This window comes from Rousettus aegyptiacus, unplaced genomic scaffold (assembly GCF_014176215.1).
Source record: "Rousettus aegyptiacus isolate mRouAeg1 unplaced genomic scaffold, mRouAeg1.p scaffold_m13_p_2, whole genome shotgun sequence".
NCBI classification, from domain to species: Eukaryota; Metazoa; Chordata; class Mammalia; order Chiroptera; family Pteropodidae; genus Rousettus; species Rousettus aegyptiacus.
The window spans coordinates 116,838,347-116,865,032 of record NW_023416295.1 but is presented as its reverse complement, the minus strand read 5'-3'; the positions used below and the strand labels follow the sequence as shown (position 1 = coordinate 116,865,032).

The 26,686-nt window shown below is 35.1% G+C and overlaps 1 protein-coding gene across 7 annotated transcripts in view; it reads left to right on the top strand.

The window, feature by feature from the left end:
- The first annotated feature begins 758 nt into the window (after positions 1-758).
- The window catches only part of FRS2 (fibroblast growth factor receptor substrate 2), an 88,213-nt gene continuing 62,285 nt past the window's right edge, over positions 759-26,686 (top strand). For 6 of the 7 annotated variants that reach the window (XM_016152301.2, XM_016152297.2, XM_016152291.2 and 3 more), the window contains exon 1: positions 759-904. The gene's annotated coding sequence lies outside the window, so the exon portion shown is untranslated. Of the gene's footprint in view, positions 905-26,472; positions 26,564-26,686 lie in introns of those variants that run through there. The other variant, XM_036237610.1, reaches the window with a different exon arrangement.

The window sequence follows — 26,686 nt, the reverse complement described above, 5'->3', positions numbered from 1 at the left end:
AGGAAAATGAGGCTTAGAGAGATAAAGCAATTTGCCCAGGGTGAAGAAGTCTAAGTAAATAACAAGATTCATACGATAAGATTTCCAGAGCTCCCAGCTCTTGGCCTCTGCGCAAGTTCCAAATGATGATGGACTATAGAAACAATTTGGTCCCTGTACTTAAAGAATTAAAACATCTTGCTAAGGGGTGTATGAGATTTATACACACGAGTTAAAATCAAGAGCCAACGTTTGTGGTGTTGGGTTTGGTATTTGACCGCTTTCCTCCTCTTCAAGATGTACATACTAGCACCAATCTCAAGGGACTTGGGGATGGTTAACTGAGCTAAACACTCGAAGTACTTAATACGGTGCCGACAACGTAGTAAACGTTCAATAAATGTTAACAATCATTATTTTTTAAAAATGCGTATTGGAGTGAAGAGAATACTGGAAAGAGACGGGAGGCCAGATGAATACGCTGGACCCGCATCCTTGGCACCTCAATTCTCCGAGCCTAGGTTTCCTCGTCAGTAAAATTAGGTGGCTGGAACGGAACAACTCAAACAGCAGCGGTAGCCAAGGGAGGGGAGGCGGGGAGGGGTGAGAAACGAGAAGACGGGGACCAGAAAGGGTTATAGACCCGCCCAGCCGGCGGATTTGCGGGAGTCTGACGGGAGAGGCCCCGCCCCGCCCCGCCCGGGAGGCCCAGGCAGCTCCAGCCCACGAGCAGTTCCGGTGCCAAAACCCTTCCCTCCCCCTCTCCCCCGGAAGTGCTTTTCCAAGGTTCGGGCCAGAGAGAGGCCTTGTAGACACAGCCGCAGAGCTTCCATCGGCTCGGAGTAGGGGCTCCTGCCCGGATCGCAGCCCGGGGGGCCGCGCCTGCCGACCCGTGTCTTGACCCCTACCAGTGTCCGGGCCGATGGTGAGTGGCCGGGGGAGCGGACTGGGACGGCTGCGGGCCGCGTCGGGGCTGGCGCTCTCGGGCCCCTGCCCGCTCGGGGCTGCAGGCTGGGTTGTCGCGGTTCGGGGAAGCGGGTTGTCGACCGCGGCGGTCTTTGCCGAACCCGCGGGGAGGGAAGGAGCGCGCGGCGGGGCCGGGGGGTGGGCGGGGCGGAGTCGGCGAGGGGGTTCCCGGAGCTGTTGTTGCTGTTGGGACTTGAGAGTGGGGATGGGCCGGGCCACGGTCCATCCAACCCCCTCTTTTCTGCTTCCCCAAATCTTTGCGCTACCTTCGGGATTTGTTTTTTTCTGTTCGACGTGAGGCTGGGAACCGGGACACGAGACTCAAATCTTGAGCTCCAGTTCCCGACTTTCGCGTTTTTGGGTTTGTCTTCGGGCTCAGTAAATAGCCCGGGTCCCAGGGGTGTTGTCTCCTCGGTCCCAGGGCGGGGCGATGCGTGAGTAGATGCCGGGGACCTTTTGCAAAGCATTTCATTTAGATGCGTTTAGGGGTTGTCCGGAATCTGTTTGGACTGCGCCCAGGACCGGTTCAGGATACGTAGGTCAGTGTGGCACCAGCGGGCCTCCTATGATCTTTACTCACTGGAAAGCTTACTCAAGCTCTTGTTGAAATCACTTTTTAAAACAAACAACTTGCTTGAGGAAAACCAGTGGTTCAGACAAGTTGCCTTATTTTCTTGCAGATGTGAAAAATGATGCTATTCTCTAATCTGTATTCCTAATTCCTGTGGCGGTCTGAATTCACAGTTGTATGATGAGTTCAGTTTGTGGTTGTTGCGCGAATTGATTGCAGAGGATTGGAGTATTATTAGACGTCCTGTTCCCCGAAGTTTGTATACCTTCATAATTGGAACTGTCATTTTCTTAACTTGTTCGCGGTAACTCCTGAATGGTTCCTTATACTATTACAGCTGTTGCTCCAAAGCAGAGGTTCACACGGGTGGTCAGAGGTTATTTGTTCTCTATCTATCTATCTATCTATCTACCTACCTACCTACCTACCTACCTACCTACCTACCTATCTATCTATCATCTATCTATATCTGTCTATCTCAGGAAGTGTTTACCTTGAATAAATTGAGAGTTTCCTAGAGGAGAAAATAATGTAGATATTTTTAGTGAACAGATTTTAGTTAATAAACTACTGCTAAAGAGTTGGTAGGAAATAAAGGTTTTCCACACTTAATAGTGATATTTCAGTCATGATCATAAGGGAATGCAGTTACTGCAGATTATGACTAGCAGTAGGTGACCATTGTTTTTGTAGTGTAAAGTGTACACAAACCACCTTTGTGAAACCAGTGACATTTCCTGCACTTCTCATCTTGTGCTTATAATAGGACATCCTGTAGTTTTTTTGGTATTTATCTCATCCTCCTCCCACCTCTGGCAGGGGAGGTGATATCATGAATTAGGGAAAATAGACTGAAATGACAAGTTCAGTGAGCTCTCCTATGCAAAAGAAAATTTATTTCAGGGTTGTTAATCTTCAAGAGGCAAAGGGTCCCTGGAAAAGATTGTGGAGGGAAGATGAGTTGCTGGAAATTTACGTTTAGAAACTTACTGTAAACTCTTAGCCATTTGAAGTGGTTATTGTTTAGAGCACATGGTTGGAATATTGGAATTGAGAGACTCCGGAAAAGGAGTCAAGTTAGATATGGTTATGGATCTGTACTGATGGTAGTTAATATGTTTTGAAGGGAAGTATGTCAAGAATTGTAACAGCAGAAAAAGGTGCTTGGGGAAAATCAGATACCCTTAAGCATTGTAAATTTTATTATATTCAAGTCAGTTCAGTAGATATTACATATTTGCATTGTAAGTTATATTATTCAAGTCAGTTCAACAGATATTGAACATTTGCTGTGTTCAATGGCAATGATGTAGGAGCAAATAAAGATAATAGCCCTTATAATTAACATTCATATTTTGGCTGTAATTTTCTACAATGTGTCAGAAATCATGAAGAGGTGAGTTATATTGTTCAGTCATATTCAAAACTTTTTCTAATTGGAGGTGTTGGTGCTTACTTTATGAAAAACACTCTTAGGCTTTTTAGATTACAAAGATTAAGTCTTTGGTCATTAGCAATTTGAAATCTAGAACGGAATGTAATATATTTGCATAAAAATTTACAACATAAAGAAATGTATGTAAATATGACATGAGTGGTTTGACCTCGTTTGGAATTGCACTAAAGAAAAATGGGCTCATATTTTGCTAGAGTAATTACAAAAAATGGTGGAGATATAGTGGTAATACTTAAGAAGTTAGCTCTGAAGCTATTATTTATTGAGCATTTAGCACCGGGCTCTCTGCTGATTGTGTTAACATACATTTTCTAAGCTTCACAACATGTAAGCATCTTTCTTAATGAGGACTTGTGTGCAGATGTGTTAAGTAATTTGCTGCAACTATGTAGCTTCGGGTAGCTGAATCTTGACTCCATCTGCCTAGTGCCAAAACCTGTGTGTTTTCACTACATCGTGTTACCTGCCTATAAATTGGTAACCTGAGTTCAGCATTTGAGAGGGTAAGACTTTTCTAAGACAAAAATTGAGGAATTGGGAGTAGATGGGTGAAGAAGGCTTTTCGAATAAAAGGAATGATGTGAGCACAAGTATGGAGGTGGGCGTGTTCATTGTGTATTCAGAAAAGTAAGTGGACCAAATTACTTAAAATGTAGCATTCATTTTTGGGAATAAGAGGAGGTTTAAAATTTAATTAGGAGCTGAAACATGTTTAAATGCTGTATTTAGGAGTTCAGCATTTGGGAGGTAATGAGAAACTACTAAGGTCTAATAGTGTATGTAGAATGATTTGTTGTAGAAAGCTAACTTTCAATATAGAGTTGACCCTTGAACAATGCAGGTTGGAACTATGCAGAGCCACTTGTGCATTTTTTTTCCGTTAATTATGCACAGTACTGCAAATGTATTTTCCTTATGATTTTTTAAAATAACTTTTCTCAAGTTTATTGTAAGAATACAGCATAAAATACATATAACATGCAAAATATATGTTAATCTACTCTGTGTTATTGGTAAGGCTTCCGTCAACAGTAGGGTATTAGTTAAGTTTTTGGGAAGTAAAAAGTTATTAATGGATTTTCAACTGTGTGGGAGGTTGGTTCCCCTACCCCCCCCCCCCCCATGTTGCTCAGGAGTCAAACTGTAGTGTAAATACTGGGCAAGCATAATAGCATTGGGGTGATTTAGTAAGTAGGTGAGAGAAGGGATGTTGGGAAAGGTTTGGAGGAAGTGAAAGTCAAAAATTACTCTGATTTAAAGTGTAGTTCATGGTGATGGTGGGTGCTATTACTAGAAATATGGGCAAGGAAGTACTTAATGAGATTAGTTTTGAATATGTTGAGTATGTTTTTTGTATACTTGCCAAACACTGGAAGTGCCCAGAGGCTTTTGGAAATGTGGATTTGTAGCTCATGCAAGAGGGCAGTGATAGGCATGTACTAGACATGGGCGCAGACGATAATACAAATAGATCTACTACTTGAATCTGTATACAAAGATGAAAGAATCAAGGGAAAGTTTATACGGGAAAGGGAAAAAAAAACACCTTTGTTTTAGATGGTGTCTGTTTAAAACAGTGAAAAGATACTAAAAAGATTATATAGTGGGTAAAAAAATTGATTACTGCTCCCTCTCATTGTGGATTCTGGTGGGGTAGAAAGAATGTGATCATTGAAAATCCAATTGGGAATAAAATTTTCTTGCCAGTGCTAGCAAGTATACTCTGCTATCTGTCATTGACATATTTCAGGGAGCTTGAACTATATCAGACTCATTTTGTCTAGACTGTTAGACTTTGGTTACTTAAGAGCTGTTTGTTTCTTTCAGACATTTGCTAGCAAGTGATATGAGAGTTTTGAAGCAAGTCTCTGATATAATACTATTTATTTATATGTATAACTTTCAGTTTTGGTTTCAATGTCAAGAAACTCTAATACTGGCTGCTTGCTAATAGTGCCTTTCATATGAAATTATTTACTTACATATTTTTCTTCTAAGTCTCTAGGTACTTTTGGTTAACATGAGTAGTTTCGTCTCTAATATTCTGATTATCCTAGAGGGATAGAATAAGATACTTTTAACTATCGTATAACACATATATGAAAACTACATGTTTTAATTTGGAAACTAAGAACTACAGATTTATAGATTTTGGTGTGGGTTTTCGTTTATATATTAAATAGGGGGAATCTGTATATGAATGTGTAAAAGATTGTAATAGTTTGCAGAGTGAGGCTTAGAGTTACAATTTTGAGGGCAGGTTTATTAATTTTAGATTTAATTACAAAGGAAATTTTGGTTTTTTTCTTGAAATTGTTACATTCATTTTGTTTTTTAGGAATATGTTTTTCACTATTTCACCGGCATTTGGGAATGTCCTAAGAGCCCTATGTCAGTTTTGTTGGAGGCAGGGGATTTTTGTTTGTGCTTTGTCTGGGCTGGTTGGCTTAGTTGCAGTGAGCCTGGTATTAATGAGGCAAAGGTCAGGAGTTCCATTTAGCTTCAGTCTGAATGATGGCCAGAGAGTACACCTCTCACTCCTGCCAGCTGTCTTGGAAATTCCTCGGTTGTCATTGGTCACAAAAGTGACTGGCTTAGGGTGGATCTTTTTAGCATTGGAAGAATATTAGCAGAAACTTAGTATAATGGTCAGGAACTCTGACTCTAGAATCAGATCTGTGTCAAATTCTTGGTCTGTGACCTTGGGAGAGTCCCTAACCCTCCAAACCTCTATTTCCTTTTTATTGAATAGGTTAATAATTGGCATGTTCTACTGTCATTTTATTTTGCCAAATGGGAGTTGCTAAAAGATATTTTTTCTAAAATGATCTTTTACTATTTTAGTGTAAAGCATATTCCTTCATGAAATAATGTTGATGGTAATTATTATTATTTTTTAATTTCCTTGGCAGAATTAAAGGTGGCAACTCTATGCTGGTCCCTCAATTTTTTTTTTTTTTTTTAAGATTATGGCTCTGCAAAATCTGATAATCTTGGTTTAAATAGAACCAGAAGGTTGGGAGAGTACTCATCCAACATACTTATGCATATTCAAGTTAGGTTTGTGGTACATTCTGCTCTTATAATACCCTGCAGGGGCCGTATTGTGTTTCTCACCACCATTGAATTTCATTTTGTCAAGTTTTACATTAATACTTATAGCACATTTCAAGGAGCAGTTTAAATTGTTTTCGGCTGAGTTCAAACAAGTTGCTCCAGATTAGTTATTTAAGGCTGTTTCTCAGCCAGAGTTCTAGGAAGAAACTGGTGCACTGTGGGGGCGGCTGGGGGTGCTGCTGTAAGTCATTACTGTGTTGATTAGCCAACAAGATAAATAGCTCGCCTTTGACATAGTAGAAATTGGCTTTCCTTTTCACCTCTTTCGCAGGAAAGATCCTTGAAGTTACAGTGAGAAATCTTTTTTACTTAATATAGCAAGTAAACCTTGTACAAATATCAGCATTCAAAATACTTCATAGAGAAAGAATAGTTCAGCACTTTGCATAATGGGTTATATAAGTGGGGCCACGGAAGTTCTCTTGGGGGGGACACAAACCGATTATTATTAGCGTAAACGTTTATTTAAATTACATTCAGAAGCTTATTGACTCCCTGGTTCACTTAGAGTGCGTGTTGGTGGGGTGAGGGGAGTTAGGTGCAAACCTAGCCTAGGTGACTATTAAATTAAGGCTTAACGTTAGTTTCGTTTGAGTGTTTTTGGTTAGGTAATTTAAAAAAATTAGGAGTGCTATATAAATATATATAAATGTATGTTAGAATGCTAAAGCAAAATGTTCATGTTAGGTTGAAATAGCTTAGGCCCTCTTTTACTTTTAAAGAAAACGGGAGATTTACTGCTTTAGATAATAAGGATGTTATTGTTTTATAGAGTTTTATCTATATATTCGTTTCTGGTAAAAAAAAAATCATGTAGGATTCATTTTTTAAACATTGCTTAAAATTTTTCTACAAAGTACTCCTAATGGCAGAAATGAGCAGTTTGCTCAGCAGTCTAGATATACAGCCCAGAGTGCGCTGCTGTACACTTGCGGTGTTACTGAACAAGGGCTTGCTGCCTAACGAGCATAGAAGCCAATACATGGCACTGGCTTTTGAGCAAAAAAAAAAGCTTTTATTGTGAGGTCAACTGGTAAGGAGACAGGAGGTAAGGCTCAAATCTGTCTCCCAGGTCCTGGGTTCGGGGCCAGATTTCAGGGGCTTTAGCACCGGATCTTCCTGGATAACAGACTGGACTCTTTGCTTCTGAAAGGGTTCCCTGTTCAGGTTCTGTTCATGTCCCAGTCCTCTGGTCTTATGGCATGGTGGGGGGAGCAGTTAAAGGTTCACAAGTGTTACTTGTGAGTGATGTATTTAAGGTTTAAACTTTGGTTCCAGGTCTTGTTAGAAACAGGATAGGATGCCCAGTTTGATCTGTTTCTGCAGTTACATAAGTAGACCATTTCATGATGCCTACAGGGTTTTATTTTTAAAAATTCATATGAATTTTACACTTCGCTATTTTATATGTATGTAAACCATGTTTTAAAGACCTGTCAACTAAAATTGGTGCCCCTCAAAAGGGATGATATGTTCATCCTGTAGATTTTTGTATTCTTATGGCATGGCTTGTATCATAATTTAGCACTGTGCTTAGCTATTTAATTTTGGCTCATTAAAAAAATCCTTTGTTACTCCTTTGTTCTGATGGTTTTTGTGTAATATAGGGGCAGATGAACAATTCCTGACACTTTATATTTTTAACAAACAGCAAACTTTAAAAAATACTAATGCGGAACTGTTTCATAGAAATAAAGGAGTTTCATAGAAATAAAATGACTTTAAAAGGAGTTGTAATCAATTTAAAGATGTTATTACTTTTATATTTAAGGTTATTCAATTATTAATATATTTCTAGTGTTATAAAAATACAGCAGCACTGTCTAATAGACCTTTCTGCAATTACGTAAATGTTCTGTATCTGCTAGTCAGTATAGCGACTTTCATATACTGAGCACTTAAAATCTGTCGTGTTACAGAGGAACTAAATTTTAAATTTTATTTAATTTTAATTAGTTTAAATGTGAATAGCCACATGTATTAGACATTGTAGCTCTCTAGGGTTAGGAAGGCAGGAGAGAGAAGAGAGATTAGAAATCTTCAGGCCACCCATCAGTGCAGTTATAGGCAAAGATTAGGCACTCGATAAATGTTGAATGAAACAATCGATCTTTATTGTTTCAGTTTTATAAATCAAGTGTAATGAAGTATTCTGGATTTTTAAGGGAGTGATCACTAGTCACTTGATTTCTTCTGTGCTGATTTCTTAAATTTACTTTTCTTGCAAAAATATACAGTATAAAAATGTATAAAACGAACTACCATGTAACACTAACCAGTTAGCTTAGAAAATAGAACACTGCAAGCATCTTTCAAGCCCCTTTATACTCCTCACCACTTGTGTTCTCTGACGTGCTTCCTAAGTAACCTTCCGAATTTTGTGTTACTCATTCCCTTGCTTTAAAAAAAATTTTAATGTATTTAATTTTTTTTTCATTTCCCTAAGTTTGGAATTTAAATTCTAATTTTCCTTTATTTTAGTTCTCCCTGTCTCTCCAAAATTAGATATTATTGTTGCTTTGATATGCCTGTCTACAGGTATCATTGCTTACCATTTTTCTTTGCATCTTACATCTCCTGTCTGGGATTTGAGATCATTTTCTCTCTGCCTGAAATATATCCTTTATAATTTTCTCTAGGGAGGGTCTGCTGTTAGAACACTTTTCATTTGTTTGAAAGTATCTCTTAGTCTCATTCCTGAAGATGGCTTTTCTGAGTGCATTCTATGCTAGCAGTTATTTTTCTCTTTGTTCATTGCTTAACTTTCTTTTCTGGCTTTTACTGCTGTTGAAAAATCTGTAATCTGTGTAATTGTCATTCCCTTCTAGGTATCTTTGTTTCATTACAAGTAGTAGTTTTTGAATCTTTTCTTTGTTCTTGGTGTCCTGCCCTTTCATTTTGATATGTCTAGAAGTTGATTTTTTTTATGTATCATGTTTGGAATTCACCAGGATTTGGAATCTGAAAATTGGTGTCTTTCGACAGTTTTGGAGAACTTTTGGCCAATTTTCTCCTCGAATTTTATCTTCCATATTTTGTATCTGGAACTTTATTTGAAGTATGTTAGATATTCTTGCTCTGCTCTCCATGCCTCTTAACTTTTTTCATTTATCTTTCTGTATTGTGTTCTGGGTAATTTTTGTCTTTTCTTCCAGTTAGCTAAGTCTTGGTTCAGCTGTGTTCAACTAGTTTATTGAATTTTTTAAGTTATTTTTCACTTTAACTATACATTTTTTATATTATGGTAAAGTGTACATAAATTGAATTTATTATTTTAAGTATTTTAAAGTGTACCATTTGGTGGCATTGAGTACATTCATATTGTTGTGCAGCCATCACCATTATTCATCTTTAGAGCTTTTTTCATCTTCACAAACAAATCCGTACCTATTAAGCAATAATTCCCCATCCTCCCCTCCACCGGCTTTTAGCAACTATTTTTCTGTATGTCTCTGTGAATTTGACTATTTTAGGTACCTGATATAAGTGAATCATGCAATATTTGTCCTTTGGCTTATTTTACTTAGCATAATGTTGTAGCATAGTCATTGAGTTTTTAAATATTTTATGTATTATAATTTTTGTTCAGCAGTTTCATTTAGTTCCTTTTAAAGACTAAGGTTTTTTTGTAGTATTAATCATTTTATTGATCATGTGCTCAAGATTTTCTTAAAAACCTATTAAACATATTTATTTTATATATTTGTGTCTGGTAATTCCAATATCTTTGCAGATGTGATTCCGTTGTTTTGCTGGCTTTTGCTGATGGTGCCATGCTTTCTTGTCTGTTTAGTAATTTGATTGTAAAGTTTGTTAGAACTTCTCTGTGTTAATTTTGCAGTGATTTTCAACAGTACATTAAAATTCTATTGCTTAGAGCTTAGACATGAACTCCCTAGAGGTAAGTATCTTGTTTTCTTAAACATTTTATTTTGAAATACTTTCAAACTTATAGAAACGTTGCAAGAATGATACAATAGATGCTTGTATACCTTTTACCCATATTCACCAATTTTTAACACTTTGCCATATTTGTCTTATGTCATACACATTTATTTTTGTGAACCATTGAAGACTAGATTGCATGCCCTTTTACCTTTTTATCCTTTAAGGTGTATTACCAAAGAATAAGGATATTCTCTTATATAATCACAGCACCTTATTAATTCTAGAAATGTATCATTGATAGTCTACACTTTATATTCCAGTTTTGTCAATTTGACCATGTATTTGGTTGTCATTTCTCTTTAGTCTCCTTTAATTTGGAAATGTACCTTAGTCTTCCTTTGTCTTTCATGCAGTTGGAGAATACAGGTCAGATTTTCAATTTGGATTTGATTTGATTTGCTTCGTGATTTGATTCAGGTTATTTATCTTTAGTCGCTACTAAAGATAAGTGTCTTGGCCCTCTCAGGGTATCACATCTGGACATACATAATGTCCATTTGCCCCTCATTAGTGATTTAATTTTGGTCAAGGGGTTACCTGGTTTATTCACTTAAATAGTTACTACTTTTTCCCTTGAAACTGATAAGCAATCTCCAGGGAGCTATCTTAGTGTTTTGTTTTTTCTTAATGTAAAACAGAAATAATAATATACCTTATATTATATATTGCTTTTTAGTTTGCCATCCATATTAATGTTTTATGATATTTTAATCTTCATGACAGTAGTATCTAATTATAGTTCTGGAAACTAAGACTTAGAGACATAGTTAATAAGATGTAGCATTGGAATTCAGACCCTGCTTTTCTTAAGGTTCCAGTTGCCTTTTAAGTTACTAGACAGTCTGTAAACTTAGGGCATGGTCTGTGTCTTGTTCACTTGTTTACTTGTTACATTGTCAGTACCTTGGACTGTTGAATAAATAACAGACATGAGTTGCTATCTGACTAAGTGTTTTATAAGGTAGTTCTAGTGTAATTGTTTAAATGTGTTGCTTTATATATATTTTATATATTTTATAATATATATTTTACATATTTTATAATATAATTTATATATGATATATTTTAAAAATATTTTATAATTATATTTATAATATACATATTTCGTGATATATAATATGTATAAGTATATATAATATATATTGCTGAGAGCTTCAATCATATGTGGAAGGGGTTTTTGATGCTTTGCATAATAACTAGCTAAGATTTTTCAGATGAAAAAGTTGAGGGATTTGCACATAGCAAAGAAATTTTGGCTTTCTCAAAAGCATTAGGTGATGAAGATTAGTGAGGCAGATTTTCTTATACTAGTTCAATTCTTTTTCTAGTTATTAAACAAGTCTTTAAGATTTGGATGATCAGAGGAAATGATGTAAGATATTCCTAATGCCAGCTTTTACACTGATACCAGGATGTAGCATTGGTTAATGTAATCTTTTGACCTAGGAATTGGTGGATGCTGGGCCCTATCCAAATTTGCCCACATTTACATCCTACCTTCTACCTCCCATTCTCAGTTAAAGCTGGAGGAACTTGGGCATTGCACCTTGGCTAGAACATGAATTCATCCATTGACTAGTTGATTCAGTCATTAGTTACTGGGAGCCTGCTAGGTATCAAGAACCATGTAGGTATTGAGATTAAAATGGTGATTTAAGATAGGTGTGATTGGTGTCATGTAGCGCGATCCAGAGATGATGAACTTTTATATCCTTTGTCTTTATTAGTTATTTATGTATTTAAATTGGATATATGTAAGGAAATCTTATTTATATTTGTTGAAACTTTTGTAGCAAGAGAGAAAATTTTGAGGGCTATTACTTAATGGTTGTATAAATATACAATTTGAGGTTCAAAATTATTCAGTTAAGCATATTCTGAAAATTGGTAGTTTCATTTAAATTAAAACTGTTTATTGAAGCCTGACCTAGGTAAATGATACTTAATCTAAAGAATGCCATTTGGTTCCTCTGGGGTTTTGTGAATAGTTAGTAGGTAGTAGTACCTTGGAAATTAATTACAAAGGTCACTTTACATTCTTTTATCACCCATCCACACACACAATAAGAGCTCAATATTATACATGCAAGCACTTTTTTTTTCTTTTATTTTGAGGTAGAGACTCATACATAGGAAGTTGCAAAAATAGTAAGGTCCTATATACTCTTCACTCGGTTTCCCCAATGGTGATATCTTACAATTTGAAAATCAGGCAGTTGATATTAGTACATTACTGTTAACTAGACTAAGGACCATTTACAGATTTTACTATTTTTTAAACCTACATTTCTGTAGGTGTGGGTGTGCGTGTGCAGTTCTGTGCAATTTTATCACATGTATAGTTTTGTGTAACTGCTACTAATCAAGATACAGAACTGTTCCATTACCACAAAAGAACTTCCCAGTGCCCCCTGTGTGTATTCACACATGCCCCTAACACAAGTTTTGTCATTTAGAGAATATTACTTGAATGAAATCATACACTATTTAACCTTTTTAGATGCATGTTTTAAAATGTAATTTGTTTTAATCCTAAAAGTAAAATAACATTCAGAAAGATTAGACAATATAAGAAACATATTTTGAACTCTCCACTCTAATATAGTTATCATTTTGGAGAGTTTTTTACAGTCTTTTTCATCTGATATTTTATGTTGTAGTTATCGAACATGCTTAATTTTGTTTTGCTGCTTTTTTTCTAACTTAACATATTAAGTACGTTCTGCATCAACATTATACTTAATTTTTGCTATTATAAGAAATGTTGCAGAAAATACCTTTGAGTATATACATTTCTTCCTATTTTTAATTATTTCCTTAGGGCAAATTCCCAGATGTGTGATACAGAGCCAAAGGATATAAAGGTTTATTAGTCTTGAAACATTTGGTCAAATTGCTTCTCCAAAGGATGGTATTACTAGTAACGTTTCACTGTATTTTTGTTAAATTGGATATTAGTGTTCCCCCACACACTTAATAGGTGAAAAAGGTGCTTCATTGTTCCAATTTTAGAGTGTCTTTCTTTATGTAAGTTTTCCATGAAGAGTAAAATTGATTGCAGTGTCAAAATGACATGAACTTTTAAAAATGTGATTTAGCTTTTAAGTAATTTGGAAAAGCATTTTAATATTTGTGCCAGTGTTCAACAGTTCGGAGCAAGAGGTTGAATCACCAGATTTTTCCCTTTACCTTACCTGTAACCTCTTTAGTTTACAGATTCGTTACCTACAAAAAGATTGCCAGTTTCTGCATTGCTTTTCTCTGGCCTCTGTCAATATGTCCTAGTTACCCTCCTCAGTCTGGATCCTTGACCTTTTCCTTTGTCCCCTGATGAACAAGCTGCTGCTCCCTCCACTGGTACCACACCAACAAGCACCTCATTCATTTTCCTATATTCTTGTCAGCTCATGCATTACCCTACTGTTTCCTTACAATTAAGTGTAACCCTGGGAGACTACACTCTCCTGGGCCTTTCAAGAGTATTGGATGTCTTCACTTTTTTGATGGTCACCACAGAAGATATGTAGTTAATAATGTATGACGTATAAATAATTTTCATGAATACAAAAAACAACGGAATAACAAGGATGTTGTGCACCTTTTACTTTTCCATGTGTTTTGGAAGACAGCAGTCTATATTCTTAGGCCAATGATGGACCATCAGGGTGATAACAAAATCCTTAAAGCATAAATTCTTAATTGAGTGTTACTAAGTGCCAGGCACTGTGCTTAACTATTTTGTTTAATTTAGCATCTACAATATAAATTTTTGAGGTAGCTATATATGAAGATTTCATATGTAATGCTGAGTAGGTAGTTAAAAAGTTGGTTAGAAGGGAATCATAAAAAGGTACGTATTTTTTATTTTAACTTGAATATACATTCTTTTACCACTTTTCCCTCAGTAGACTCAAGGTTTTTCTTTGTGAATGGGTCCTTTAATTAGAGTTCTGGATTGTCTTTTTGGCATAATCCACACCCACGAGGCATTATTTGTTAAGTATCCTAATAGTATCCCTTTTCTTATAGAAGAGAGACCTAAAAGGCACTTTTCAGTGTGTTGTGTAAAATCCTTCTACAGTTTTATTCTATTTCCCTATTCTTTTAACGCTTTTACATACACCTAATTCCATAATAACTTTAAAAAAATATTAGCCTTTGAATCTTTTTGAACTTTTCAACATGATTCCAGAGAAATAAACCCCTTTCACTCATAATTTGTCAGTTTACATAATCTTAAATTACATAATTACAATAACAAGTACAGTCGGCTTAAACTGGTTTGGGAACAAACAGCTGGCTCTTGTTAAGTGTCCAGTTAATTTGGTGAGAGCAGAAGGGTAGAGACACATGAAGAAAATGGTCTACTTAGAAGACTGTACTAGGTGCAAGTAATCAACCTGTGGTGGGCATCAGGGAGTGATTTATTGGAGGGATTGGAGAGCTATATTTCTATAAAGTGATAGAGGTCTGTTAAAAGAGTGTCTAGTGACCTGTTATTCTTATTTCCATTTTACAGATAAGAAAACTGAGTCATCAAAGAGTTTCAGACAAGTAATAATAAGTGATAGAGCCCCAGGATTTGTATCTAGATCTTTATAGGTTCAAATATAGCATGTCCTCTTACCTACTGTGCAGGTGCTAGGTACCTTTCAGGTCATGATTAACTCAGGGATTAAGTGCTCTTGAGTGGACTTCAGTTCATATTTGGGGGTAATGTTCTTGTAGTTATCCTATATCTTGGATCTTAGTTTCATTTTGCTCCTAATGTTTCTTTTGTACTAACACCGTGTAAAGAATGAGGGTGCATTCCAAGTTGAAAATTAGGCTTATAAGTATTTGTTTTATTTTATATTGGACATGTATATATGAGAAATGTTGCTAAGATCTTGTAATGTTGTAACTGCTGAGGTAATTGTGAAATAAGAGTAAATGGAAAAAATGGAGTTGGAGAACACAGACATAGACTCAGAATCTTTTAAGCTTCCTTCATAGTTTGGGATCTGATCAGTCATGTTTATCTATGTCATTACTTGTTATTTCATGAAGCATCAGTTGAGCGATTAGGATTTAAGGAAAAGGACATATATATTTTTTTGTAATTCATAGATGTCTTTCCATCCTCACCTAGCACACACAAGCATTTTTATGATAAACTTAAACATTTTTGTCAGTACCTAGAGCCTGGTATGTATTTTTAGTTTGCATTTGGTTTTCTAGAACATTAAAAAACACTAAACTACTCTATTTCCATTACTTTTCAGGTGTTAGAATCCAGAGGAGTTTTTCCACAAAATAAAATATTTATTACAAACTCTATTTCAGACAGTATATAAGGCTATTAGGCTATTTTTAAATCTTGAAAATAGCTTAAGGCACTCTCAGTTCCTATCTTTGGTGGTCTTGGGCTCAGGATTGGAAACCATTGATATGAATTTAAATGTTCATGTGTGTAGTTGTTAATCTTTGACTTCGATGTGATTATAGTTGATATTATGATCTTTCGTTTACTGAGGTATATTCTAGACCTCATGAGACTGTAATTGATTATGACAACAAATCTTTAGGGTATATAGTTTGATTTTTTTTTTAAAAAAAAGTTATTAAGTTTGTAAAATTAAAAATTGTACATAGTGATATAGCAGTGTGCTTACACAGCCAAGTCATAAGTTGTCAACAAGAGACATGATAAAAGGATTTTTTAAATAAAAATAAATATAATCCTTTTCCTAAATGTCATTGTTATGTACTCCACTGCTTCAAGATTTTTTCCTTAGTTTTCTGATTTTATAATCAGTCGGATTGTAATAAACTTTTGAATCAGAGGAAGAAGGGGACCAGATTAATATTAGCCGCTTTTGTAGTAATCTTTTTATCTAGTAGCAAAACCAAAAATCATATTAAATAGCAGCATTTAAAAAATGCTTAAAGAGCTTGGTTTCTTTCAATTTCTTGAGTTTTAATTACTGAGGGACTACTGCGTTCAGTCTTACTTGGAATTTAAGAGATAAAGAGAAAATTTCTGTTAGAAAAATGGTATCTGAAGAGTTCATTTAATTGGAACTTATTGCAAATATATTAGTAGTTTAAATTTTAGAGGTGGAATTTCTGTGCCATTAGATACATGCCAATAGACACATGCATTTTGATAGATAAGCCAAATTGGTTTCGGTGTATTCATTTCAAAAGTCACAATATTTTATAAGGTACTTTTGCAAAAGTATAATCACTTGTTGGTTATATACTGTTTATTACTAGATTTTGTTATTATTAATTATGTAATTGCAAGCATGGATCACTCATGTTAAACAGGCTGTGTGGGCATTCACTTGTTTACTTTGTTAAAAAGTATTGTTTTAATTACTATGAGTCACTGTAGATTTACTCTTTTATGTAGGTAACATCTATCTTGTAAATGGTTTAAAAAGGATTTTGACTAGGGGTAGGGAATATCATGAGGCAAAAGAGGAATTTGGAATTAGGAGCCTATTTTTCCAATAAGTTGTATAAGAATGGTGTTTAGCTTATTACTAAGTCAGGCAAAAAAATAACCCATATGTCTCAGTATTTTCAAACCCTTTGTAATGCTGGAAACTCAGTCCATCCTGCTGTATCCCTGTCCTAGGAAACTGGGTCTACCCAAAATCTAGACCCTTGGTTGTAACTTTCATTACCTAAAGCAGGGGTGTAGGGGTTACATAGGGTGATGCCCAAGGAAGAATGCCCAGCAAGAGCAGTGAATGAGTTAGAGGTAACCATTGAGAAATAGCTAAAGAATGAACTTCGTTTATTGCTTCCATTTGTTGCTACTCCGCAGTGCTGGGACAGGGTAATGGAGGGAGCAGGAAAATGGCAAAGATGGAATTTTTCCTTCCTTTTCCTTTGTAGTAACTTTCCTCTTGTTACTAGTTCCGTTCAGGGGATCCTAGTATCTGATATTGAGGTGAGTTGAGATGAATTACAGCATGTTTGAGGTAATGGAGAGGGATGAGGAGTGACAGTGTCTAACTTTGAGGAAGGTTGATAAAGTCTGAGAATAGAGAAATGGAATTGAAAAGATTTCTAGTGATAAGAGAAAGAACCGTCTATTTGTATGTTAAGAATTTATAATTTTTTTTTTTTAATCTTTTATTTTTTTTCGGAGGCAAGTGGATGGGCAGTGTTGAGGGCATTTTAAGCATTGTTTTCGGGGGAGAGTTCAGTAATATCTTTGCTACAAATGTGTGTGTGTGTATATATATTTTTTTAAGGGCACTCTAACCATTCTTCCCTGAAGTGAAAACACACAGAGGCCTTGACTTAAAAAGAAATGTTCTGTCTGTTATATCCCAGTTGGTTTGAAGGTATCTGTGCTGGTCTCACTTGAAGTAGTAGCAATAATTCTCTTTCTATTCAGTTGCATGGTAGAGTAAAACAGAGTTGACTATATAGCTGTGGTCCTTCAGACATGTCTCAATTTCTCAGTCTATTTATGAGCATCAACAACCACTTTGTGCATACTTCTGCTATGGGTTTAATGCGTCTCTTTTCCTTTAATTTAGCTTAAAACTAGTAATGGAATTCCTGAGGTTTTGAGAGGAATAGTGTTGGCAAGTTTCGTTTTGAAACTACAGGCAAATTAAGATACCAAGCAAAACAGAAGGAGACTATTACTTCAGAAAGGGATGTTAAAACTCTGCTGACATTTGCAAACCTAGTGTCGTATTTATATAAGCTTTAGCTAGGAGCTACTGTTTTTCTAAAATTGTTGGTTTAAAAATAATTGTTATATTTGTGCATTTTAGAAGTTGCTTCTAACACACTTTGGGTGTGCTTTGAGCTCAGCCTTTCAGCAAAATAGTCAGACATTTGGACATCAGCCATTTTGGTCTTATTCTGTCTCAGACCATTTAAGATAAAAGATGGATTGTGGTTGTCAGGAGTTTGATAAGCTTCCATTGACACCTAACGTGGTTCAAAAAATCACTTAAAATGGCATTTGAACCTATTAAAATAAGCTACAATCATCTGAATTATGAAATTTAGCTGAATATTGCTAAAATGACAAATGTCTTTTTGATGTTTGTTCTTTAAGTGCACTGTTTCATTGCATTTGGAAGATACTAGCTTCTGAAGGATTATACTAACTAAAAATAGCCCTTCCCCATTAAATCTATTTAATTCTAACTTTTATGCACATCTCATTAGTATTGATTCGTGACCCCAGCTATTTGAGTTTTATCCATCCATCTGTGAGCTTTTTTTGAGTCTACTTTGAGAGTCTATTTTGTTTGTTTTAGATGTCTCTTACTAGTTTAAAATTTCTCTAGGACAAGAATTTCACATTCTTTGATATTTCTCTGCAATTTAGTTCAATAAATGCTTCGTTGTAGTGGGTTGATACTGAGAGCTTATTTGCCCATTTGGCCGTTTAAAAGATACTTACCCAATGCTTACTTTGTTCTAGAGGCTGAAGATACAAAGTCCAAGAAGATAAGGACTCTGCCTTCAAGTTGCTTAGACTTTGATAGGAAATTCAGAAAATAAATTATAGTGCCATGTGTCATTCATATTTTGAAATTGTTGTAAGGGTCAGAGCTCTACCTCTGATAGAGAAGATTTTGTATTCACTCTGAAGAATGGAAAGTAACATTTGTAGAGTGTCTAAAGGCTCTGTAGCAGTTTATCCTCTTAAATCCTTCAACATAAATATGTTATCCATTTTATACATAAGGAAAGTGTCTTTGAGAGATTGTATAATTTGCTAAAGATCACTTGGCTAATAAGTTACAGAGCTGGGATTCTCAGTGTTCTTTTATATCAGGGCTTCTTAACTTTAGCACTATTGACATTTTGGACCAGGTAATTCTTTGTTGTGGGACACAGTCCTATGCAATGGCATGTAGGGCAGAAAATTTAAGGGGTTACTCACTCTCAGGATCTTTTAAGTGCTGACTGGGCATTTAGTCCTCACAGTATCTGAGAAAGTTCTCCCATACCAGCCTGTTGCTTCTAGGTTTTGATTCAGTATTTTCTGGTAATGATATGAGGACTAAATCTAAACATTTGGATATTCCTTGGGAGCCGAAGAGCAGTCATGAGCAGGAGGTTTTTGTGTCTTTCATCCCAGAACACATACTCTTGAGCAAAAGTGACTAATAGGAAATGGCATTTATAAGCACTAAGTAAATACTTTCTAAATATTACAGAGCTTAGAACCTTGGGTGATATATTATAGACCAAAAAACCAATTGCTTCAAACTAATGAAAACTTAGGGTGAAAACTATATATTGAATATACTCAGCTTAATTTATTTTGTGCCTGGTGGCCTGGCACTTACCTGCTGGTATTGATGTTATACCATTAGAAATTCCATTAATTATTTCTCATGTCTCTGTTTCAATATAAGTATATCCTTGTATGGATACATCAGTTAATACCTTTTAATTTACTGGACTATAGCTTGCATCCTAAACACATTCTAGGTTGTTCGTGCAGCTCTCTAGAATAGAGTATTTCAAAAATAGATACGTAATAAAAACCTGAATTTTAGGAGTAGTAAGAAATGGTTTCTAACAGAATTAACGTATGTCAGATTTTGAGTCTTAAGTCGTTTTAACTTTAACTTTCCGATAAATACTATTTGACTCATGATAATACTTTTTTTTCTTTTATTTTTATATTGGTAGGATTAGGTCTAGATTATAGAAGTCCCTGAAAAGCTGGTAGAGTAGGCAACTTTTATAACTATAGGCATTAAAGATTGTTGAGTTTAAGTTAGGAAAGGTAGCTTTTCAGAAATATTCTGGCAACCGAATGTTTAATGTTTTGGGCAGTGATTTTCACAAAGGTCAGATGAGAGTCCAGGTGGAAGGATATAGTGAGAAGTTGAACTAGGATGCTTTAAATAGGAATGGAGAAATGAGTCTGGATAGGAACATTTTTTGGAATGTATTTTTTCTTGATTTTTAAAAATAAGGAAAAATGATAAAATACAGGAAAATGTAAAGATGGTGCTCATCCCTGTTTGTATCACATAGAAATATAACCACTGTTACTATTCTTAGCCATTCTTTTTCAGGCCTGTACCATTGTATGTCCTGCTGTTCCCACCTGTACCCAAGTTTTGGAGAAAGAGTCCACAAGGCTATGTATCTCTTCTCATCTCTTCTCATAGATTATAAAGTTTTTAAGGAAATGGCTTTCTAAAATGACAGTCTTATTCGTATCCAACAGGTGTTTGTGGAACAAATGAATTGGTAACTGCTGGAATAATAAATAAACAAACAGATAATTTGGCTAGCTTTTGATGGTGAGGATGGAAGTGGTGGTAGTGGTGGGTGCTCCAGAAAGAATGGGTTTTGTTTGGAAGTATCAAATGTGCTGGCACAGTATCCTAAATTGAAATTTGGAGCTTAGCTGGGAATTTGGAGTTATCACAGAAGCAAGAAAATTTGGAGAAAGAATTGAGTTTAATTTTTTTTTAATGAGAATATAATAAAAGATGTCAGAGCAATGTTTCTGACATCTGTTTTTTGAAAACCACGACAAAATACATTATCTTTCTTTAAATATTGCCTTAATATCTTTCTTTAAATGATTCTTAAATACATTTATTTTAAAGGGAAACTTTATATTGGTACTATAGATGGCAAATAAACATCATTTGCTTTAAATAGTTGGCAATGCAAACTTAAAGTGATGACAACAAAATAATAGTATCGAATTTTACCTAGCTACTAATATTGCTTGCTAAATCCTATGGACTGGAGTCTACTCAGTTTTAAATGGAAAACCAAAATGAAATGAAGAAATAGTAAGACTTTGTAATTACGGGGCCTAGGGGCTTGACAAGCTAATAACTTTCTCATGATGTGATTCATTATACATTTGCCACCTAAAGTGGGCGTAAACCCTACGCTTTGGGAAACACCGAGGTATAGAAGAGGTAGAGGATTATGCTGTGGAAAGAGGCAGCTAGTGATCAGAGAAATGAGAACCAGGAGAGAGTGATGATGTCCTGGAAGTCTTAGGGAGGTGGGAGTTTTGAAAGGTATGTATGATGCTGTTGAAAATTCAGGGAGAGGTTTGTGATGGCTTACATATTAAGATGTGTTACTGTCTAATAATATACACCAAGAAGTTTCTGCGTTGTGGCGATTCTAATATATTTGGGTTCAGCCAGTTCTTACTGATCAACATATAGGAATTGATGATAAACTACTTCTTGATATGTTAGCAAGTTTTATCTGGAATATATATGAGTGAATGAAAATGTAAAGGCATATGACAGTGATGAGGAAAATACATTCCTAGCTTTCAGATAAGTAACTACTAGAACATTCTTTAGGTCATCTTCTTATTCTTATGTTGAGACTTAACAGGACTAGTTAATTCAGTAATAATAATTTACTAGATGAAATTTGTAGATCGAAGCATAAACATGAATTAGGCTGCCACATACATACACTATTTCTCTAAACAGAAAGAACTCACCCCCTCCTTTTAGATCCTACTTTGAGGAAATTTGATTGTATATCATAGTTATAGGAATAATTTTGAGGAATAGTTATATAGAGTTTTTATCTGAGTCATATGCCTGGGTATGAAGCAATACTGGCCACAGATGTGAAGTTCTTTCTACTTTGGGTGGGTGGGTGGATGGGTGGGGAATGAGTGTATTAACAGTTTACTTGTATTTTTGTAATACTCAAAGTGAAAATTTATCCCTGAACACAGGACATATTTTAGAAGTTCTTTGCATTTGTGGTGGTAAAATCATTCTTTGTTTCTTTGAATTACCCATAATAGTACTTTGTTGTTCTCTGCAGTATAAAATTCATTTTAAAGAATATCTAAGAACACATATTTTCATCTTATTTTCAAGCTGACAATAGATGGTCCAAATTTAAGATTAACCTTTTCAATTTTTTTTTTTTAAAAAAAGACTTTAGAAATTGCAGTACTTAAAAAAAAATTGAATTGCTACATGTGATGTTTAAGTCTTAATCCCTTCCCCTCTTTTTAACGAATGAGACAAAATACAAATAAATGAAATACATAGTGGTATTGCCAGGCCACAAAACCCTATTATGTATCTGGAGTACAGCACTGTACTGCATCACCTAACCATTTATAACAGTGATTCCGGGGCAAAAAAGGCATTCATGACCCCCAAGCAATGAACCAACAAATCATTTTTGGAATGTACCATGTTTAAATTGGGGACATCTGTAGAAGTAACTGATTCTGGTAGAAAAGAGATGTGTTAAAAGAGAATTGGGTATCTATTTTTGCTGTTATCTGTTCTTGAAAGTGCCTGAGTCTGTAGTCTGTATCTAGTAGATGGTATAATTACTAATATATTTCTTTCGTATTAAGGATTCTAAACCTTTTTTTTTTTTTGAGCAGCATTTGATTTAGCACACGAAGAAACTACATGTAAATGTCATTCATTTTGCAGAAATATACTATACTGCTCATCTGGAGATTTTCTTGCTTCTAGTTTCTTCAAGCATATTAGGATTCTTTAACTATGGCTCTGCGGGGAATGGGGTAGTTGGGTAGAAAGAGGCGATAACTTGAACTGCTTCCATCAACTGAAAATAAATTTCTCATCTTAATTACTTTTATGTTGGGATTTCATTAAACTGTTTAATAAAACACCATTTTATTATTGTTGACATGTTTGCCAGGCTACAAGCATTCTTTACTGAGTGCGATCAGTGTAGACATTTGTAAAAATGGTGTATGAAACAACTATGTATGGAGAAACATGTATCTGTTCTGTTTAATAAGAGGGATTATTTGTTATGATGGACTTTGTTGGATGCAGCACGTCCAATTGATAATGTAGTTATTTCAGTTCCTTATTCTAAGCTCAAATATAACACAATTTGCTGTGATGTTTGGTTATTGACTGTTCATTTAGGAAATATGTATTGCATGCCTGTGCACCAGGCATTCTTTAAGGTGCTGGATATTCACCAGAGAATAAGAGACATATCCCTGTTGTGATAGAGCTTTCATTTCAATAGATGAAACAACAAAAAATTAATATACCAGTATGGTAATGGTAAATATGAAGGAAACGAAAGTGGAGCAGTTTCCAAGCATGTTCCCATTACGGTGACCCTTCTTTAGTTTTCAGGCAAATTTATGTTCTGTGTTAGGTTTTTCTGTTGTGGTATTGCTGTTGCAATAGGAAACCTACTGCTACAGTAGTAGCCTACATTCTTTCCCTTCAAGGAGTTCCTATATTATTAGTTTTCTATTGCTATGTAACATTTTACTATAAAGTCATTGGTTTAAAAGAACACCCATTTATTAACTCACAGATTTGTATGTCAGAAGTCTGGATGCAGTGTGGCTGGGTTTTCTGCTCAGGGTATTACCAGTCTGAAATCAAAGTCTCAGCTAGGCTGAGTTCTTGTCTGGAGGCCCTTCCAGCACTTATGTTGTTGGAAGTACTCTGTTCTTTGCAGCTGTAAGACTGAGATCCCATTTTCTTACTGGCTATGAAGTTGGAGCTACTCTGTTTATAGATATGGCTTATATGCTTTGCCACATGGCCCCTTCTGTCTTCAAAGCCAGCTGTGGAGAATATTCTTCATGTCCAGTCTCTTTTACATTCCAATCTTCCTGACTTCTCTTATTTTTAGACTCAGATTTAAAGGATTTGTGTGATTAGTTCAGGCCCACCTGGATAATCCGCCTTTCTTAAATCAACTTTTTAAAAGTTAACCTAATCATGGGAGTGAAATCCCATCAAATGCACAGGATTTTGTGGGGTGTATACACCAGGAAGCAGAATTCTTAGATCTCAGAATACTGCCTACCACACACAGCCCCCTTTGTATGGCTGCCAATAAAGTGTTTCAGTTGCCACTATTGTGTGTGAAGAGGAACATCAGTAGCCCTCCTAGGAGGTTTATCTGTGACCACAGATCATGTGCTGTGGCAATGGTAATAGATTTCCCTTTGGATTCTCTTCTAAGAGGAATTTGGGCAAGTAGTAAGAAATGGCCTAACTGGTGAAGTGGCGTCTATATTTTCCTTTCCAGTGCTACGAGTTAGATGGGAAATGGTGGCTTGGGAGAAAGCAGTATGGAAGGGTAGGTTGAGAAGTCCTACTTCACTTCACCTCTGGGGCTCAGAGTTTAGCTATTTTACCGAACTGAGAATGCCAAGGGTAACCCCCCCCCCCACCACCACTGTCAATGAAAATGAGTATAGTTTAATGTTTTTACAAATTAAAAAAAAAGAAATATAAAGCTTTTAAGGGATTTGAAAGCATAGATCTGGGAGATTGACATGAGAGTTTATTTAGGAAGACTAATGAAACAAAGTATAAATTATAGAGGAAAATACCCTCAATCTACTATGTTAGCAATTACATTCCATTATAAAATATGTTTTTTCAGATAGAAAGATTCTTAAAATGTAATAATGTCCTTTTCGTTTAATGCATATTATTGTTACTTTAAAAACATGCATGTAACTTTTTCTTCTTCCTCAAAATAGAAGCACAGAGCCCAAATGGAGTAAATAGACAAGTTTCAACTTCACACTTTTTCATTTGTTCACAGTTGTGCATCTGGTTGTAGAAATCTTTTAATTCTTAATGTTTCCACTTTGCATTCCTGAAGAGTATTGGATATCACATGATACCTAATATTACCAGTGAGGAAATAGAAGAAGCAAAGGAAGAGTCAACTTTCTTTTGTAGTAGACAGTTTTGGCTTAATGTATTGGGAGTCTGTTTCTGTGGGAACACTTCCCTGCCTTTACAATGGTGGGAAAGTAGGACTCACTGTGTAGCTAAACTAACGTTGGAAAACTAATTCCATAAAAGAAGAATATACATAATATGAATTAATTTGTTCAATGATAAGATTTAGTGATAAGTACTAACACTGTATTCTCATACTAGGGAAAGATTCAGATTGGTTATCAGTGAGCAATGTATCCCATAAGTTTTGATTTATACTTTAAAATGTACAGGTGGTCTTAGTTACATCTAAACAAGAATACCACTTGAAAGACTTGTAGTGGAGCATAAAAGTTCTATTTGACATGGAGTTATGTTTCTGCCAACAACTCGACATTTTGAGGACAGATAGCATCCCATTTCCAATTTGAGATTGGGTACAAAAATATCCTAGGGCTGAGAATAGGCGTAGTAAATGCACCAACAAAAACCTTTTGTGTATTTTGTGGTGGAGGGAAAGTCTTCACTGAGTGTGCATGGAAAAATTATATAAACTCTATGCTTTAGCACAGTAGGTGGGACCTCATATTTATGATGATTACTTTGTATGATTGATTTTCAATGCAGATTCCCCAAATGTTTCTGCACATGAGTTCCTTGTCTTTTTTTATCTTCATCTTTAATTAGAATCACACTCCACTGTCTGTTCCAGAAGTGTTTCATTAATTTTTCTCCACTTTTATCTTCATATTTTTTAAATTAATGTTTTTATACTACATTAACCTTAAATTTTCTCTCAGTGCTTTAAAAAACTATTGGACAGTAGAGTTGTCTTCAGATGTCTTTTATTTTCACTCTAACACTGTTTGCGTTGGCTTTTAAGATGTGCTTATTTTGCATAAATTTCTCTGCATTTCACTTTGAGCATTAACACTTCTGGGAATTATTTCAAAATTTAGTTTATTATCTTAATGTTAATAAGACTTCCAGAAGTCTGGTTTTTGGTTCTATATCCCCAAAGAATATATTCTATTTTGTTGTTTTAATTGGGTTCTGTATCATTTGGTTTGAGCCTAGTTCTTTCAAAAAGTTATAATTATAATTTTAGTCTTTCTAGTTTATCCAGTATTTTAAGAAAGTACCTCAAATACAGTTATGCTGATAAATTAGGCAAGTACTGATGTGTATTCTTTAGGCGAAATAATTTTAATAAAATAATACTATTAATAACCAATATATTTAAGAAGACTGTTTAATGTTAATATTCTGTTCAGTTATTAGATAAAACATTGTGGTGGCAGCAATAAAAATTATGGGATGTTATTTTTAGTACACTGTAGATATTTGTATAGCCTATTTTACAGTTATTAGTGAAATTTAACTGAAGTTAAATGGTATCTATGTTCATTAGAGTATATTTTGTTGGTTGAATATTTAACTAGTTTAATATATGATCATTGAAACAGACTAATACATGATAATCCATGTTCTTTGTGTTTGTGTGTGTGCATACGTACACACAGGAACTGATTCATTTTCAGAGAATTAGAAATAATAAATTGCTGAATGGCTGATGAAATACTTTAGTGAATGTTACTATTCATTATTGATTTTCTGAATATGATTAATAAAACACTGATTTCAGTTTCTGGTTTGCTCTTGATACCCACTACAATTACTCCCTTGGTGATGTAGACTCAGATAATATAATTTTATTTTTTAAATTTTTTAATTTAATTTTTTAATTTTTTATTTTTTTAGATAATGTAATTTTAAATGGTAATCTAAGACATAGTCAGGAAGATGTGTGCTAAAAATCACATTACATATCTAAAGGTAAGTAGAAATAATAATCCATTCTCAACCACATGGCTGCTTAGTGGAAGAAGATCATGGCTGTTATCAAATGAGTGGCAGATCTGGGATAAGACTGTTCCTTTACTCCAAGCAGTATATTGC